The sequence below is a fragment of the Myotis daubentonii genome, chromosome 2, assembly GCF_963259705.1.
Source record: "Myotis daubentonii chromosome 2, mMyoDau2.1, whole genome shotgun sequence".
Classification (NCBI taxonomy): domain Eukaryota; kingdom Metazoa; phylum Chordata; class Mammalia; order Chiroptera; family Vespertilionidae; genus Myotis; species Myotis daubentonii.
Window position 1 is genome coordinate 181,168,685 of NC_081841.1, and position 16,322 is coordinate 181,185,006.

The window sequence follows — 16,322 nt, forward strand, 5'->3', positions numbered from 1 at the left end:
TAGAGGAGAGAAATAAAGGAGTCCGTGCCGCCTCTGGGAAGTATCTATATATTTAAAAGCCAAGCGACCTGAGTGACTGGTCACTATGACATGCACTGTGGCCGGCTAGCAGGCCGGATGGGGGTGGCTACCCTCCCGCGTTTCCTCCCTCCAAACACCACCACCACCACCACCACCATCACGGGCTGCCCCGATCTAGGCCGGGGTGGCCAGCCAGACCCCACCTGTGCAGGAATTCATACACCAGGCCTCTAGTTTTATTTATAATGACAGAACAGTAGCCACTGAAATGATCTGTACCTCAAGTTTTTGGGGCCCTGGCATCCCCTCATGCCCATGACTGCCCATGTTGCACCATTGCTGTGTGAGATTGGACATAGAAAAAAATGAGCCCCCAAGAGTTCACAGACTGTTGGAGGAAACTCTATAAAGTCTTCCACTGAGATAAGGCGTGTTTATTCTCTGAGGTGTCATTGTACTCGGAGAATTTCATTTTCCTCCCATGCTCTGGGTCAGGCAAGGAAAGGGGTGCTAAAACTTGAACCCTGCTTTCCCTTTTGAAATGTGCGTGTTTTCTTCAGGGTTCTCCGAGATACCTTCAAATACCTTCGTGGTCGGTGGTGGTACACTAACTTCACTAAAACCTGCCAGCCCCAAGTACTGTGAAGGGAGTGTGGTAGGTACAAAGTTGAGAAAAGCATGAACCCTCATACCTAGGAGTTCATCATCTTGTGTAAATTTTGTGTACTTAGAAAACATAGATGAACAACAAAACAAGCAAGAGCATGAATATTAAAAATGTTCATAATCTTCATCCCAAGAATCCTACTTACAGTAATGTGTGCTAAGGAAACAACCAAGAAATGCATGAGAACGGATATAAAAAGATGCAATGCAATGATACTTATAATTATGGAAAACTGGGAACAGATTAAAAGTCTAACAGAAATTGTTAAATGATAATATATGCATCAGTTAGTACTACATAGTAATTAAAATTGGCATTTCAATATTTAGTGATATGGCAAAATACTTTTATGTTGGTAAGAAGGAAAATTCAGGGTACAAAACAATATGTAAAGCCTGATCTCAAGCTACTTCATCTATATATATAAAAGTATATAAAAGCCTAAGCGGCCATTACGACAGAACAACCATAATGACCAGTTGCTATGATGCGCACTGACCACCAGGGGCCAGATGCTCAACGCAGGAGCTGCCCCAGCCCACAGGTCCCAATCTCCAATAGGGCCTGCCGGCCAACCTCCCAGTCTCTACCCCCAGGCCGCCAGGCCCCTGGGCTGGGATGGGGAACCGGGGGTGGGTGGCAGCAGACACGGGCAGTGAGTGAAGGAGGGGGGGCGGGGAGGTGGGGAACCAGGTAGTGGTGGCACAAGCAGCAAGGGAAGGAGGAGGTGGGGAACCTGATCGGCCCTGATCACCAGTCAGGCCTAGTGATCCCACATGTGCACAAACTTCATGCACTGGGCCTCTAGTGTATATATAAATTTAAATATATATCATTTATAATATGTGTGTAATTTTATGTGTACACATGTAAACAGAGAAAAACCTGGAAGTATATGCACCAAGATTCAGCAGTGGCTATCTCTGGAATTAAAGATGATTTTTTTCACTCAGTAGTCAGCCAAGAGACCATCAGGATAAGAGGTTTCTCCTTAAGGTTAGCAGGCAAGGCAATAACAGGGCAGCAATATAAGGAGGGAGAAGCAGGACAAATGGACAGAAATGTTTGGGCACTGATCTGAGGCATTACCAGAGGTAACTCAAACAGTGGGGCCTATTTTGCTGTGGGTTAATTTCCAAAAAATAAGCCACAGGGGGATTGGACCATAATGCTCTGGGCATAAAAAAGTAATCCGAGTCCCTTTTGGCATCCAGAGGCTAGTGAGGTTCAGAACATGTGGGTTACAGTGGGATATAATTTATCTGGACACAGTGACTTGCATTCATTAGCTGGTCTGTTTCCCTACACCCTGTTTAATCTCCTCACCATAACTGAACTTCATTTCCTCTTTTGGCCATATTTATACTATCGAACACCATTCTCCTTGAAAGAGAAGCAGCAAATTAGGAGTTACTGTTGCACTCAGTCATATTCGGACATTACCCAGTAGACCCTGGATAGTGGCTCTCTCTCTTTGTTCTAGCAGAGCAGAAATGATTGACAGGGCCCAAGCCCATGATGTGGTCCTGCCCAATTGCTCATTATATTCATGTATACGCAAACACATTTTTTGAATGCCACCTACATGACAGACATGTATCTGGTTCAGCGTTGGGCATATAAATACTAGATTCTCAGGTGCCTCTTATTCTGTCCTAGGGATATGGCCTCCCAGAATCCTAACTTAAGAATTTTATAACTCAATTGATTAAATTTAGTCACAATAGCTATATTTCTACTAAGGAAAGAAGAGGTTTATGCTTTCTCTTCCTCTTGTCACTCTTCCTTTAACCCTTAACTTAGAAGTACAACAGATCATATACTACTGTAATAACAGAAGGAGAGATTTTGAGGGTCTCTATAGAGAATATGCATTTCCTAGTCTCCATAGAGACACTAACCCATGGAATTATTTTCATCCATGGCCCTCTTTGTTTTTTGTGTTGACCTAAGGACATAAATTGTGCAATGACTTGTGCTCTGACAAATATTTGGGACCACAAAGGACATTTCCATAAACCTATGTAAGGCCTTCCATATATAGAACCCTGTGTTTTTACTTCCCCTAAGCCAGCTCATAGCCTCCGCAGAGCTCAGAATGCAGCCAAAAAAACAAGAATTCAACAATCAATCTCTTCACTTCTTCTGAGTTGAAAAGATAAACACCCCCAAATGCCACTTTATAAAGAACAGCTAGACAAGTAGCACATTAGCAATTTAAATTTACAGATTAAAGAAAGGGACTTACCCGGTGAACTTTAAAGAGAGAAATATGAGTAGCTTGGATAAGTAGCTAACAGAAGGCTTGGCAAATTTCTACACATGTTCAGCAGGTGAAGACACAAAAGAGGAAGACAGATTGCTGAGATCAGTAAAAGCAGCATGGCTAGTCATACTTAGATGACATGACAGCAAGAAAATGTGTGCTAAAGCCTTCAGAAAAGGTCCAGCTACATTGTGGAGTGATGAAAAGGCAGTTTCGGTGGGAGTGAGACTCAGAGCACAAACTCTCACAGCAACATCACTATTAGAGGGTTCCATGGGCGGGGTGGCCTAAATGTCAGAAGTTTATCTCCTCTCAGTTCTTGAGGCTAGAAGTCTAAGGTCAAGGTATCAGTAGGGTTTGTTTCTTCTGAGGCCTCTTTCCTTGGCTTATAGATGGCCATTTTCTCTGTGCCCTCACATAATCTTCCATGTGTGTGTGTGTGTGTGTGTGTGTGTGTGTGTGTGTGTGTGTGTGTCCTGATCTCCTCATCTTATAAGGACACTCACCAGATTTGACTAGGGCTCACCCTAATGATTTTATTCAACTTAATTACCTCTTTAAAGACCCTATCTTTATTTTATTTTATTTTTTGAGTAAATACTGAAAAAAACTTTTTTATTTCACTGCACTGTATTCATGATTTTTAAAATAGGGTACTTTCATAGTATATTTTCAAATAAGAATTTTAGTAATTTGAAGAAATCTCTTCATGGACTTTCTTAAATAAAAAAGATCAGTAACAAATACATATAGTGTCAAAATATAGAGTGAAAGTGTTAAAAATTTAAAGTTTTTTACACAAATGTTGAATGTAATAATACATTTAAAAATATATATGCTAAAGAATAGTGAACAATGACTAAATCTTATAAAAGCTAATATTATGCTATGTGAGTATTAAACATTGACACTCACAAATACAAATAAAAATAGCATGAGGCAGAAATATGATCAGCAAAGGACACCTTTCATACTGCTCCTAGGCTCAAAAAATGAAACATAAGAAATCAAGTTTTAGTAAGTTAATCAATTAATATTGCCATTATTTCAAAAGCATGTATTTAGTTCATAGAATATGTTAAACACTTTATGCCGGGGTCCAACCCCAGCGGGTCCAGGGGTCCCCAAAGGTGTGGACGGAGTCGGCGAAAAAGGAATGACACGGAGACAGCGTTCAGTTGATCAGCAGTCTAGCCAGGATCTCCAGCCAAGTTCTGGTCTGGATCTCCAGAGAGGTTCTGGTTAGGATCTCCAGCCAGGTTCTGTCTGAGATCTCCAGCCAGGTTCGATCACCAGGTTCTAGTCAGGTTCTCTTGCCAATTTCTGTAGTCAGGTTCAGTCCAGGATCTTTTGCCATGTTCTCTCGCTAGGTTCTGTCTCTAGATTCTAAGGTTAGTTTCTGTCCAGGATCTTTTGCCATGTTCTCTCCAGGAAGTCCTTCTGTCTCTAGAGAACGTTCTGTGTAGGTTCTGTGCCTAGGTTCTGTCTCTCTTGGTCCTGTCTTCTAAGACCTGTCTCCTAAGTTCTGTGTCTTGCTGTCTAGTTACATCTGTATTTATACCAGTTGATTCAATCCTATCAATCTCTATTACAAAGGTTAGGGCGTTTCTTATCTCCATTTCAGGGAGTAAAGATTATGTAGCTTAAGCATGCTTGTTCATCGTTAAAGTGATTAATTACCCGCCTGACACTTAATTGAGGGGTTTTATTCCCTCCCTAACTTCAGGGGAAAATCCCTACCTGGGGATTCAACCTTTCTCGGAGAGGTGACCTTGGTTAAAACACAGCGCCAAGAAGGTGAGCAAACATATTAAGAACCGTATGCCATATATGCCAGGTCCCTTGAAACATCAAGGATGGACCGGCTCCCGGCAAATTCCCCCTTTTTTATTTTTAAAAAGCAAGCATTAAAAAGAAAAACCTCAAATCCTCTCTTATATCCATTTTAAGAGTAGGATTGGCGCTTTCCGCTATTACCTGAGTCCTGATCTATCATCCCAGGGAGAGCTTGCCAATCCTGCACTTTCCCAGGGTAGAAAGGCTGCAGTGGGGTTAAGGATAAGGCTCCTTGGGCCTACCTTCTCCCATGCCATTACATTTACCTTTCCTTCCTCAGAAAAGCATGGACATACTTCTTGTATAAAACGTTCTGTCTGACTGGGAGTAACCTTAATTCCTCTGCTAGCAAGCATATATGTTAAAAGATCAATACAGAGTCTTCTTTCTTTAGACTCAGTATGGCACATCTTCTTAATCTAAAGATCAATACAGAGTCTTCTTTCTTTGGACTCAGTATGGCACATCTTCTCAATCTAAGTTCTGTACTATCCACCTTCTTACCCTACTTATCCTCTGTAGGGGGGTTTGCAGCACCCTGGTGGAGTCCTATCCGTCCTGAATGTGGGGGTTCTCAATGGGGGGGGGGCTTACCTATGGGAATCCTGTTCCAGGGGTTCCCAAAGGTGTGGACGGAGTCGGTGAAGACTATCCACCCTTTTCCTACGGTGGAGTCCTATCCGTCCCGAGTGCAGGGCGCTTGCCTGGGAGAATGGGGGGCTTACCTAAGGGAACCCTGTTCGGGCGCCAGATGCCGGGGTCCAACCCCAGCGGGTCCAGGGGTCCCCAAAGGTGTGGACGGAGTTGGCGAAAAAGGAATGACACGGAGACAGCGTTCAGTTGATCAGCAGTCTAGCCAGGATCTCCAGCCAAGTTCTGGTCTGGATCTCCAGAGAGGTTCTGGTTAGGATCTCCAGCCAGGTTCTGTCTGAGATCTCCAGCCAGGTTCGATCACCAGGTTCTAGTCAGGTTCTCTTGCCAATTTCTGTAGTCAGGTTCAGTCTAGGATCTTTTGCCATGTTCTCTCGCTAGGTTCTGTCTCTAGATTCTGAGGTTAGTTTCTGTCCAGGATCTTTTGCCATGTTCTCTCCAGGAAGTCCTTCTGTCTCTAGAGAACGTTCTGTGTAGGTTCTGTTCCTAGGTTCTGTCTCTCTTGGTCCTGTCTTCTAAGACCTGTCTCCTAAGTTCTGTCTAAAGACCCTATCTTTAAAAACAGTCTGAGACACTGGGGATTAAGACTTCAACATATAAATTGGGGGGCAGGGGCACTCACTCAGCCCATAGCACACCCCTTTTACTGTATATGTATTTATGGTCAGTGCTCTGTAACTGGTTCCTCCAGGCTCAGCTCCAGGAGCAAGCGCTTCCTTTCTCCTCTCCCAAGGCCTCTGGACCTTGGTACATACTTCACATTTCTGCTAAAAGGCATTGCTTCATATTTCCTTGGGCGTAGTCTCTAAACTTTATCTCCCATAGAAACCAAGGCACTAATCTCCAATCACTGGACAACTGAGCACAGAAGCAGGTTAAATATTTCTAATTAATTATAAGAAATCATCTGGAATACATGGCAAAACCCATCAGAAAAGAGTTCAGAATATTTTGCAGGGAGTACATCAAAAGTAATAAGTACGAATTTCAGCCAAAATGTTACTGCTTTACTAAGGTCTATCTTTCTCTCTAGTGCCTCCTTCACCCCTATCATTGCAGTCGGAGGTGAAATTTCCAAGGAGGACTGGGGTCTGAGATCCCCATGGGGAAGGGGGATTAGTTACACAATCTCAGTGTGGAAGTTCCAGAGGCTCACACTAGAGAAGTTTGGTCTGTTTAGAAGGGCGCACTAGAACAGGCTCACTAGAAAAATTCTCAAGTGCAATTTTGCCTGGCAAAGAGCCAATTAATGGGGCTTGTCTCTCTCTGAACAATGGCCACTTGACCATGCCAATCAGCTTATAAAGGCTCCAGTATACAAAGACTCATCAAGCCCGTGTGTGTGTGTATGTGTGTGTGTGTGTGTGTGTGTGTGTGTATTTCCCTCCCTCCAGGGGCTGAGTTTGCTTTCAGTTCTATTCAGAAAGGGCATAAATGAAATCATCCCCAGAAGGGTGATGTCATCTGTCCTACGGTCACAAAAACTGCAGCACCAGTTCTTAAAAGCCCTTGGCCCTGCTTTTTGACAAGGAAGAAAAATTGTGGGAAATCATTTTAATTTTCACTTCAAAGGGATCTAGGGAATTGTGTGTTTAAAGAGGATTATATAACCACACAAAGGTAAAATGTGCCTATGAGTTACAGGCACTGGTTCCTAATGCACATAGCCAAGTATTCTTGGACCCCTCATGGAAATACTGACCTAAACACCTCTTTGTAAAGTCTTCACTACAAAAAAAACAAAAAACAAAACAAAACAAAACAACAACAACAACAACGAAGCATGTCGTCTCAGACCTTGATTTTCCAGCCCAGTTTTATTTGGTTTCCTGAGAAGCTGTGTTAGTAATAGTATTAGTCAGAACTCTTTGAAGAACAAGTGACAGAAACCTAGCTCAAACCTCCATAAGCACAAAAAGGAAATTTTAGCTCAGTGACAGCTTAGCTAAATCAGGCATGGATAAATCCAGGAGGGAGAGTTCAATGATAAAAATCAGCATGCTCTTTCTCTATGCCTTTCCTCTGTGTTTCGCCTCTGCTAGGCTCTGTGTGGCTGTATCCCCATATGTGCTGTCTCAGTGTGGTGTCAAGAGTCACTCTATATGGTCCTTGTAATCCCAGGGAGAGGAGAGTGGCTTTCTCTTACCCTGTGTCCATATGCCACATCTAGTGAAGGAACTCACATTGGTGTATGTGCATCCTTGTAACCAGAGGACAAGAAGAGGCGGGGAGGGAACAGTCCAATCCCAAAAGCATGCACTGTGGAAGTGGCAGCTTCTCAATTAAGAAAAGATTCTGGTCTGATACATTCCAACTGTCAGTGCGCAGCACGTGCATATACTTGTGCACACACACGTGTTCTCTTTTTCCATGTGTATGTTTTCTTCTGTACCCTTCCCAACATAACACAGCCCACCCAGGTGTGACCATTCATGTACCTATCTCTTCCCCAAAGTAAGTCAAGCCCAAGTGCCTTCTAGTTAGACCATCCTAGTCCAGGGGCTCTGGATAATACGTGTTACTCTTTGTCTCTGAATGTGGCATTTCACAGACCAGCAATCTGTATCTAAATGGTAAGTGTTATCTTCCTTAATGTGCTTAATATATTTTGGAAAAGAACATTTTGATAGCCACCTTAAAAACTTGTTTATGAAAGGGGAGAAAAAGGGAAATAATATAACAGTGATTCTCAACCTGTGGGTTGCGACCCCTTTGGGGGCCGAATGACCCTTTCACAGGGGTCACCTAAGACCATCGGAAAACACATATAAAATTACATATTGTTTTTGTGATTAATCACTGTGTTTTAATTATGTTCAATTTGTAACAATGAAAATACATCCTGCATATCACATATTTACATTATGATTCCTAACAGTAGCAAAATTACAGTTATGAAGTAGCAACAAAAATAAGTTTATGGTTGGGGGTCACCACAACATGAGGAACTGTATTAAAGGGTCGCGGCATTAGGAAGGTTGAGAACCACTGATCTATAGCATATAGTTGAATCTTAAACAATGCAGGGCACCAACCCCTTGTGCAGTTAAAAATTCACTTATAACTTTTGACTCCCCTAGAACTTAACTACCAATAGCCTACAATTGACCAGAAGCTTCATCAATAACATAGTTGATTAACACATATTTTGTCATATGAGTCTGCCCCTTGAGTGTGTCTCTGGTGGAAGTTGTTGGGTGGTGCTTCTGAAGCTGGTGAACAAATATGCTAGGTCTAGTAGGTGCAGGCCCTTTTGCCTGTGCCTTGCCCAGGGCCATCCTGCATGAGGTACAAAGCAATCTGCAGATGGCTGTTACTTGTGCTGAGCTTGGAGGTGTCATATTATATGTTGTATCCTTACAATAAAGTAAGCTAGAGAAAAGAAAATGTTATTAAGAAAATCATAAGAGAAAATACATTTTATAGTATTTATTGAAAAAAAACTATATGTAAGTAGACTTGTGCAATTCAAACTCATGTTTGTTCAAGGGTCAACTGTGCATGACGCCTTCCCTGAAAGTAAGGCAGTAGGAGGAGGGCCTGGGTCAGCGCTGGTGCTGCACTGGCTCTGTTCTTTGGAAGGTTCTACCTTTTCCGTGGTCCTTCATGGCCTCACCTGAGAGGAGCCTGGGCAGGCTGGTCCTTCGGGAGGCTGCACTACTTTACTAGCCCAGCTCTATTGGTGAGGATTTGGGGTTCTGGGATCATCTTAGTGCAAAGGTACCAAACTTTCTCCTTCACAGCACCCTTAGTATCGTAGTAATTTTTCATAGCATGTAACAGTCCAATGAACTAAGAAGCTAGGTACAAAAAAGTTGAGTATTTCTGTCTTAATTGCTTAGTAGTCTCATATAGGCTGACTAATTAATTTGAAGAATGCTACAAATTAAAAATAATATTTTAATTTCATTCTTTTTAAAAATATATGTTTTTATTGATTTTTGAGAGAGAGGAAGGGAGAGAGAGATAGAAACATTGATGAGAGAGAAACATCAACATCAATCAGTTGCCTCCTGCATGCCTCCCAACTGGGAATCGAACCAGCTACTTCCTGGTTCATGGGTTGACGCTCAACTATTGAGTCACACCGGCCAGGCTAATGTCATTATTAAGTAATTACAATTATTTGCAAAGGGTACAGGTGTTCCTGTTGGACACTGCACAACATTTTAGAATCAGATTGGACACCACCAGTTTCAGTTCTGGTTTCACTGACTGTTGTGCTGTTTATCACAGCAACTGCCAAATATATAAGCAATAGCTTTGCAAGACGTCTGACATCATTGAAAAGAATGTTATAACTGTGGACCACCTGTCAGTGTGGTATCTGATAGATGTTTAGTACTGCTGTGTTTCCTAAAAAAATTAAAAATATCTCATGGTACCTTTGTAAATTCTCTGCAGTACTCAAAGCACGGTGGGCAGAGTGGGAACCATGGATTTGAAATTAGTCACTAAATTGCTCTGAAAACTAAGTAGAAGACCAAAGTCATCAACCTGTTGAGTCAGGGTTCCTGAACCTGAACCTTTTCATTGCATTTTCTGGCCTTTTTATATCTAGATCCTCATAAATGTGGGCTGTGGCACACCCATATGGCAGATGTCTGTGCCATGGGCAGTGCCAAGGCATCCAGAGCCCCAGGCCAGTGGCCTCTGGTGGGGAGCTCCCTCTTTTGTTTAGACCAATGTATACAGATTTCCATCCTCTGTACCTACTGAGTCCAAAGCCTACAAATAATCCAGGTCCTGAAGTACAGCTGGTAACCATTCGGCCAACCTCAGACCAAGGATCGTTCAAGCCAGGGATCACCAGCTCTCTGGATACTGTCTTCCATCCAGTCTTACCCATGCCAACTACCCAATTTTTCTCTTGCACCTTCCATTCCTGGTTCCAGTTTTTTTACTTGTCTGAACTCTTGGTTTCATATGACAGAAACCCAATTAAATTAGCTTAAAAAGAAAGAGTAATTTATTGTCTTGTATAACTGGGAGATTTAGTATTTATAAGGAAGTCACAGTCAAGTTCAAAGAGAAAAATTATAGGAGGTAAAACTAGCTTCTGGGGATTGACTTGACTTGGGGATTCAAAGATGGTAATCAGGACTCTGTGTGTCTTGATATTTTGGCTCGTTGGCCTCTGCCTGCATTACTTGTCAGATGGGCTCTTTCCATCTCTTTCCATAGGAGAGCAGGATGGTTATGTCAGCCTTAGACCTTCATCATCCTCACACTGTGAGAACCCAGATTTAAAGGGAGCATCTCTCCTGATAGCTCTACCAAAAGTTGTAGGGGTGATTCCTATTGGCTGGTGCAGTGAGTGGGGCAGAATCATTCCATCAGAATGCAGGAACAGAGGACAGTCTCTTAAAGGGCAGGCGTGGGGGGAGAGCAGACAAAAGACCTGGAGTGAGGGAGATGGAGGGTCACTTGTGTAGTTGCTTGATCTTATTAAATTCAGGATCTTCCTGTAGAGTTATAAGAACCAGGGGTTGGCAAACTGTAAAGGGTTGAATAGTCAATATTTTAGACTATGTGGATTGTATGATCTTCACTGTTGTCAGCAAAACAGCCACAGACTATACCCCACAAATGAGCATGAGGTGATCCAAGGACACTTTGTTTATAAACACAGCTGGCAGGCCAGATCTGTGCCCAGGTGTCCTTTGCTGAACCCTGAATCTCAATGAATGACCTTGGTAAGCTGGGTGAGTGGTCAGACCATTGAATAGAGTTTAAACAGGACAAGTTTAGGGAAGTACAGGAAGGAGGAAAGAGAAACTATAAACATGCTACATGTCTGTAGAGTTGACAGGAAGAGACAAAGGAGCTATCCTGGGCTGGGTATTGTAAATATATCCATACTACATAATTGTAGTTAAAGATAAAGGCAGCGTCCAAATTACATATACAACTGGTGAGAACACCAGGAAACAAATTTCCATACTGAGGATCCAGGCCTTCTGGGAACATTACCAATGAACCTGCATAATGAAAAGGACTCATGGAAGAATTATGTGTGAAGAATCATGAGCTCTTTAAGGTCAGCATTCAAGTTTAGTTTTTTCCCTTGTGATTCTAAGAATGTTCCTGGTATGAGGCTACATAAGAAAACTATAATAAATGTTTGCTTATTTGTGTCAGACACAGGCAAGTTTAAAGCTTAAAATTCTACTATTTACAAAGTGCTTAAAAATATAGGGAAACTGGCATGTATACACTGCTGGTGGAAGTATAAATTGATATGATTTTCCTAGGGGATTTTTTTAAATTAAGTCTTTATTTTTCAGATTATTACAGTTGTTCCTCTTTTTTCCTCCCATAGCTCCCATCCACCTAGTTCCCACCCCACCCTCTGCCCTTACCACCCCCTCAACTGTCCTCATCCATAGGGGTACGATTTTTGTCCAGTCTCTTCCTGCACTCCCCACACCCTTTTCCCCCTGAGAATTGTCAGTCCACTCCCTTTCTATGCCCCGGACTCTATTATATTCACCAGTTTATTCTGTTCATCAGATTGTTTATTCACTTGATTTTTAGATTCACTTGTTGATAGTTACGTATTTGTTATTCATAATTTGTATCTACCTTTTTCTTCTTCTTCCTCTTCTTAAAGGATACCTTTCAGCATCTCATATAATACTGGTTTGGTGGTGATGAACTCCTTTAGCTTTTTCTTATCTGTGAAGCTCTTTATCTGACCTTCTATTCTGAATGATAGCTTTGCTGGGTAAAGTAATCTTGGTTGTAGGTTCTTGCTATTCATCACTTTGAATATTTATTGCCACTCCCTTCTGGCCTGCATAGTTTCTGTTGAGAAATCAGCTGACAGTCGTATGGGTACTCCCTTGTAGGTAACTGACTATTTTTCTCTTGCTGCTTTTAAGATTCTCTCTTTGTCTTTTGCTCTTGGCATTTTAATTATGATGTGTCTTGGTGTGGTCCTCTTAGAATTCCTTTTGTTTGGGGTTCTCTGCACTTCCTGGACTTGTAAGTCTATTTCTTTCACCAGGTGGGGGAAGTTTTCTGTCATGATTTCTTCAAATAGGTTTTCAATATCTTGCTCTCTCTCTTCTTCTGGCACCCCCATAATTCGGATGTTGGTATGCTTGAAGTTGTCCCAGAGGCTCCTTAAACTATCTTCATATTTTTGGACTCTTTTTTCATTTTGTTTTTCCGGTTGGGTGTTTTTTGCTTCTTTGTATTTCAAATGTTTGACTTGATTCTTGCGATCCTCTACTCTGCTGTTGGATCTCTGTATAATATTCTTTATTTCAGTCAGTGTATGCTTAATTTCTAGTTGGTCCTTTTTCAAACCCTTGAGGATTTGCTTTCCTCCATTTCTGTCACTTGTGACCTATTTCTTTGTCTCCGCATTTTGGCTGCTTCCCTGTGTTGATAGAGTGGCTTTCTGTGCTAGGTGTCCTATAGGGCCCAGTGGCTCAGCCTCCCCAATTACCTGAGGTGGACACTCTTGCTGCACCCCTTTGTGGGCTATGTGCACAGTCTTGTTGTAGTTAAGCCTTGATTGTTGTAGGTATCACTGGGAGGAATTGACCTCCAGGCCAATGGGCTGTGAGAATCAGGTGTGTCTACAGTGGGAGAACTTCTGTGCTGGAGATACCCTTATGGGGCAAGACTTGCTTCAGTGGGGCTTTGGTGCTCACTGAGTCTGCCCTCTGAGTATGTCCCTTATGGATCTGAGGAGTTGTAATCTGGATGGTCCCACTCTGACCACTGGGTACACTGGCTCTTGGATCTCTAAGGAGGTGCTAATTTAGCCTCTGCCAGAGGCTACCCAGCAGGTGCTATGGAGAGATCTGCAGATTCCTCTTTTTTGTTTGGGGTTTGGAGGTGCCCAGATGAGGCCCAGCTGTGAAGCAGTGCAAGCTGCTGTGGGGCCTTGGCCCTTCTTTTGGATGTTTGGGTCTCTCTGACCCAGCTGCAGTTTGTTAGGTAATTTTAGATTGCAAAGGGCCAGGCCATTCATATGCAAAAGCCTCTGTGCACAGCTTGGGTGGGGCGGGGTCTCAGGGAATCAACAGGGTGTAGCAAACAGTTATGGCTGATCCTCAACCCTGCCCTAAGAGGCCCCAGGTCTCAGTGTCTGCAGTAATTGCTGCAAGCACCTCTGAGAGAAAGCCGCCCTTGAGTTCCGCCCGATGCCAGACAGTCCAGTTTCTCCCTGTATGAGTCTGGGCCCCCAGAGACTCGCCCGGAACTGGAGTTCAGAGCAGTCGGGAGCGTGTGTCTCCCTCCCGATTGAAAAAGACAACCGGGTCCTCAGTTGGCAGCCCTTTCTGCGTGCGCCTCTGTACCTCTGCACTTTACTTCCGCACCTCCTCTGGGTCTCAGTGTGCTTTTCTCTTTCCTTCTAGTTGTAGAATTTCCACTCAACCAGCCTTCCTGTGGTTCTGGATGATGTCCGTTTTGTCTTTTAGTTGTATTTTTGATGTGGTTGTGCGAGGCAGCAATTTCCAGTGGTTTTAAACAAATTTTAAAAAGTGTTTGATGTTATCAGAGAACAAGTAAGGTGACTTGTAGAGCCAAGATCCAGAAGAAAGGAAGCCAGGAGATGTGGACCTGGCATTTGGGGTTGCTTTTTTCCCCTTTGAGGCAATTGCTAATTTGAAAGAGACAATTGAGTAGCGAAAGATCAAAACAGCACTTTCATGGGGCCAGGTGAGCAAAGTTTAGATTTCAGTGCCCTCTAAGGAAGATAGGTTCTGGCAAACCGGAACCTATGCCACCATCATCTCCTAGGGGATCTTAAGATAACAAAATACTTATACTTTTTAATATTATATTCTTCTTTCAATGTATTATACTTAGGAAATAATTACAACTACTTAGGAGTGTACTAGTATATATGAAGATGAGCCTCACATTGCTGTTTATAATAGAGAAAAAATAAAAACAGTAGAAATGTTGTATAAGGATTTGGTAAAAAAATTATGATTCACTAACAGAAAGTATAAATTTTTTTTTAAAGTTTATTTTTTTTATTTTTTTATTTTTTTAAATATATTTTTTATTGATTAAGATATTACATATGTGTCCTTGTCCCCACGTTACCCACTACCCCCCCACCCCCCCGCTCATGCCCTCACCCCCCCGTTGTCCGTGTCCATTGGTTAGGCCTATATGCTTGCATAAAAGTTCTTTGGTTGATCTTTCCCCCTTACCCCTCCCCTCCCCTACCTTCCCTCCAAGGCCTGACAGTCCAATCAATGCCTCTCCGTCTCTGGATTAGTCCTTGTTCATCAGTTTATGTTGTTCATTATATTCCACAAATGAGTGAGATCCTGTGGTATTTATCCGCTCTCCAGTTCCATCCATGCTGTGGCAAATGGTAAGAGTTCCTTTTTCTTCTTCCTCTTCTTAAAGAATACCTTTCAGCATTTCATATAATGCTGGTTTGGTGGTGATGAACTCCTTTAGCTTTTTCTTATCCGTGAAGCTCTTTATCTGACCTTCTATTCTGAATGATAGCTTTGCTGGATAAAGTAATCTTGGTTGCAGGTTCTTGCTATTCATCACTTTGAATATTTCTTGCCACTCTCTTCTGGCCTGCATGGTTTCTGTTGAGAAATCAGCTGACAGTCGTATGGGTACTCCCTTGTAGGTAACTGACTGTCTTTCTCTTGCTGCTTTTAAGATTCTCTCTTTGTCTTTTGCCCTTGGCATTTTAATTATGATGTGTCTTGGTGTGGTCCTCTTTGGATTCCTTTTGTTTGGGGTTCTCTGTGCTTCCTGGACTTGTAAGTCCATTTCTTTCACCAGGTAGGGGAAGTTTTCTGTCATTATTTCTTCAAAACGGTTTTCAATATCTTGCCCTCTCTCTCCTTCTGGTACCCCTATAATTCTGATGTTGGTACGCTTGAAGTTGTCCCAGAGGTTCCTTACACTATCTTCATATTTTTGGAATCTCTTTTCTTTTTTCTTTTTCGGTTGGGTCTTTTTTGTTTCTTTGTATTTCAAATCTTTGACTTGATTCTTGGGATCCTCTTGTCTGCTGTTGGATCTCTGTAAATTATTCTTTATTTCAGTCAGTGTATGCTTAATTTCTAGTTGGTCCTTTTTCATGTCCTCCATGGTCTCACTATACTTATTGAGGGATTCATTAAATTTATCTGCGGTTTCCATAAAATTCTTGAAAAACCTTATAAACATGGCCTTGAACTCTATATCCAGTCGTTTGCTTTCCTCCATTTCTGCCATTTGTGACCTGTTTCTTTGTCTCCGCATTTTGGCTGCTTCCCTGTGTTGATAGAGTGGCTCTGTGCGCCAGGTGTCCTGTAGGGCCCAGTGGCTCAGCCTCCCCAGTTACCTGAGGTGGACACTCTTGGTGCACTCTTGGTTCCTTGGTTGTTGTAGGATCACTGGGAGGAATTGACCTCCAGGCCAATTGGCTGTGAGAATCAGCTGTGTCTGCAGTGGGAGAACTTCTGTGCTGAAGACACCCTTCTGGGGCAAGACTTGCTTCAGTGGGGCTTTGGTGCTCACTGAGTCTGCTCCCGGAGTGTGTCCCTTATGGATCTGAGGGGTTGCAATCTGGATGGTCCCCCTCTGACCACTGGGTACAGTGGCTCCTGGATCTAAGGAGGTGCTAATTCAGCCTCTGCCTGAGGCCACACAGCAGGAGCCAGGAAGAGGCTCAGCTGTGAAGCAATGCAAGCCGCTGCGGGGCCTTGGGCCTTCTCTTGGAAGTTCCGTGTCTGCCTGGCTCGGCTGCAGTTAGGTAATTATCAGTTTGCAAAGGGCCGGTACATTCACATGCAAAAGCCTCCGCCGCAGCCTGGGTGGGGCGGGGTCTCAGGGAATCAAAGGGCGGAGCAAAGAGCTATGGCTGATTCTCCGCCCAGCCCTAAGGAGTCCCGAGTC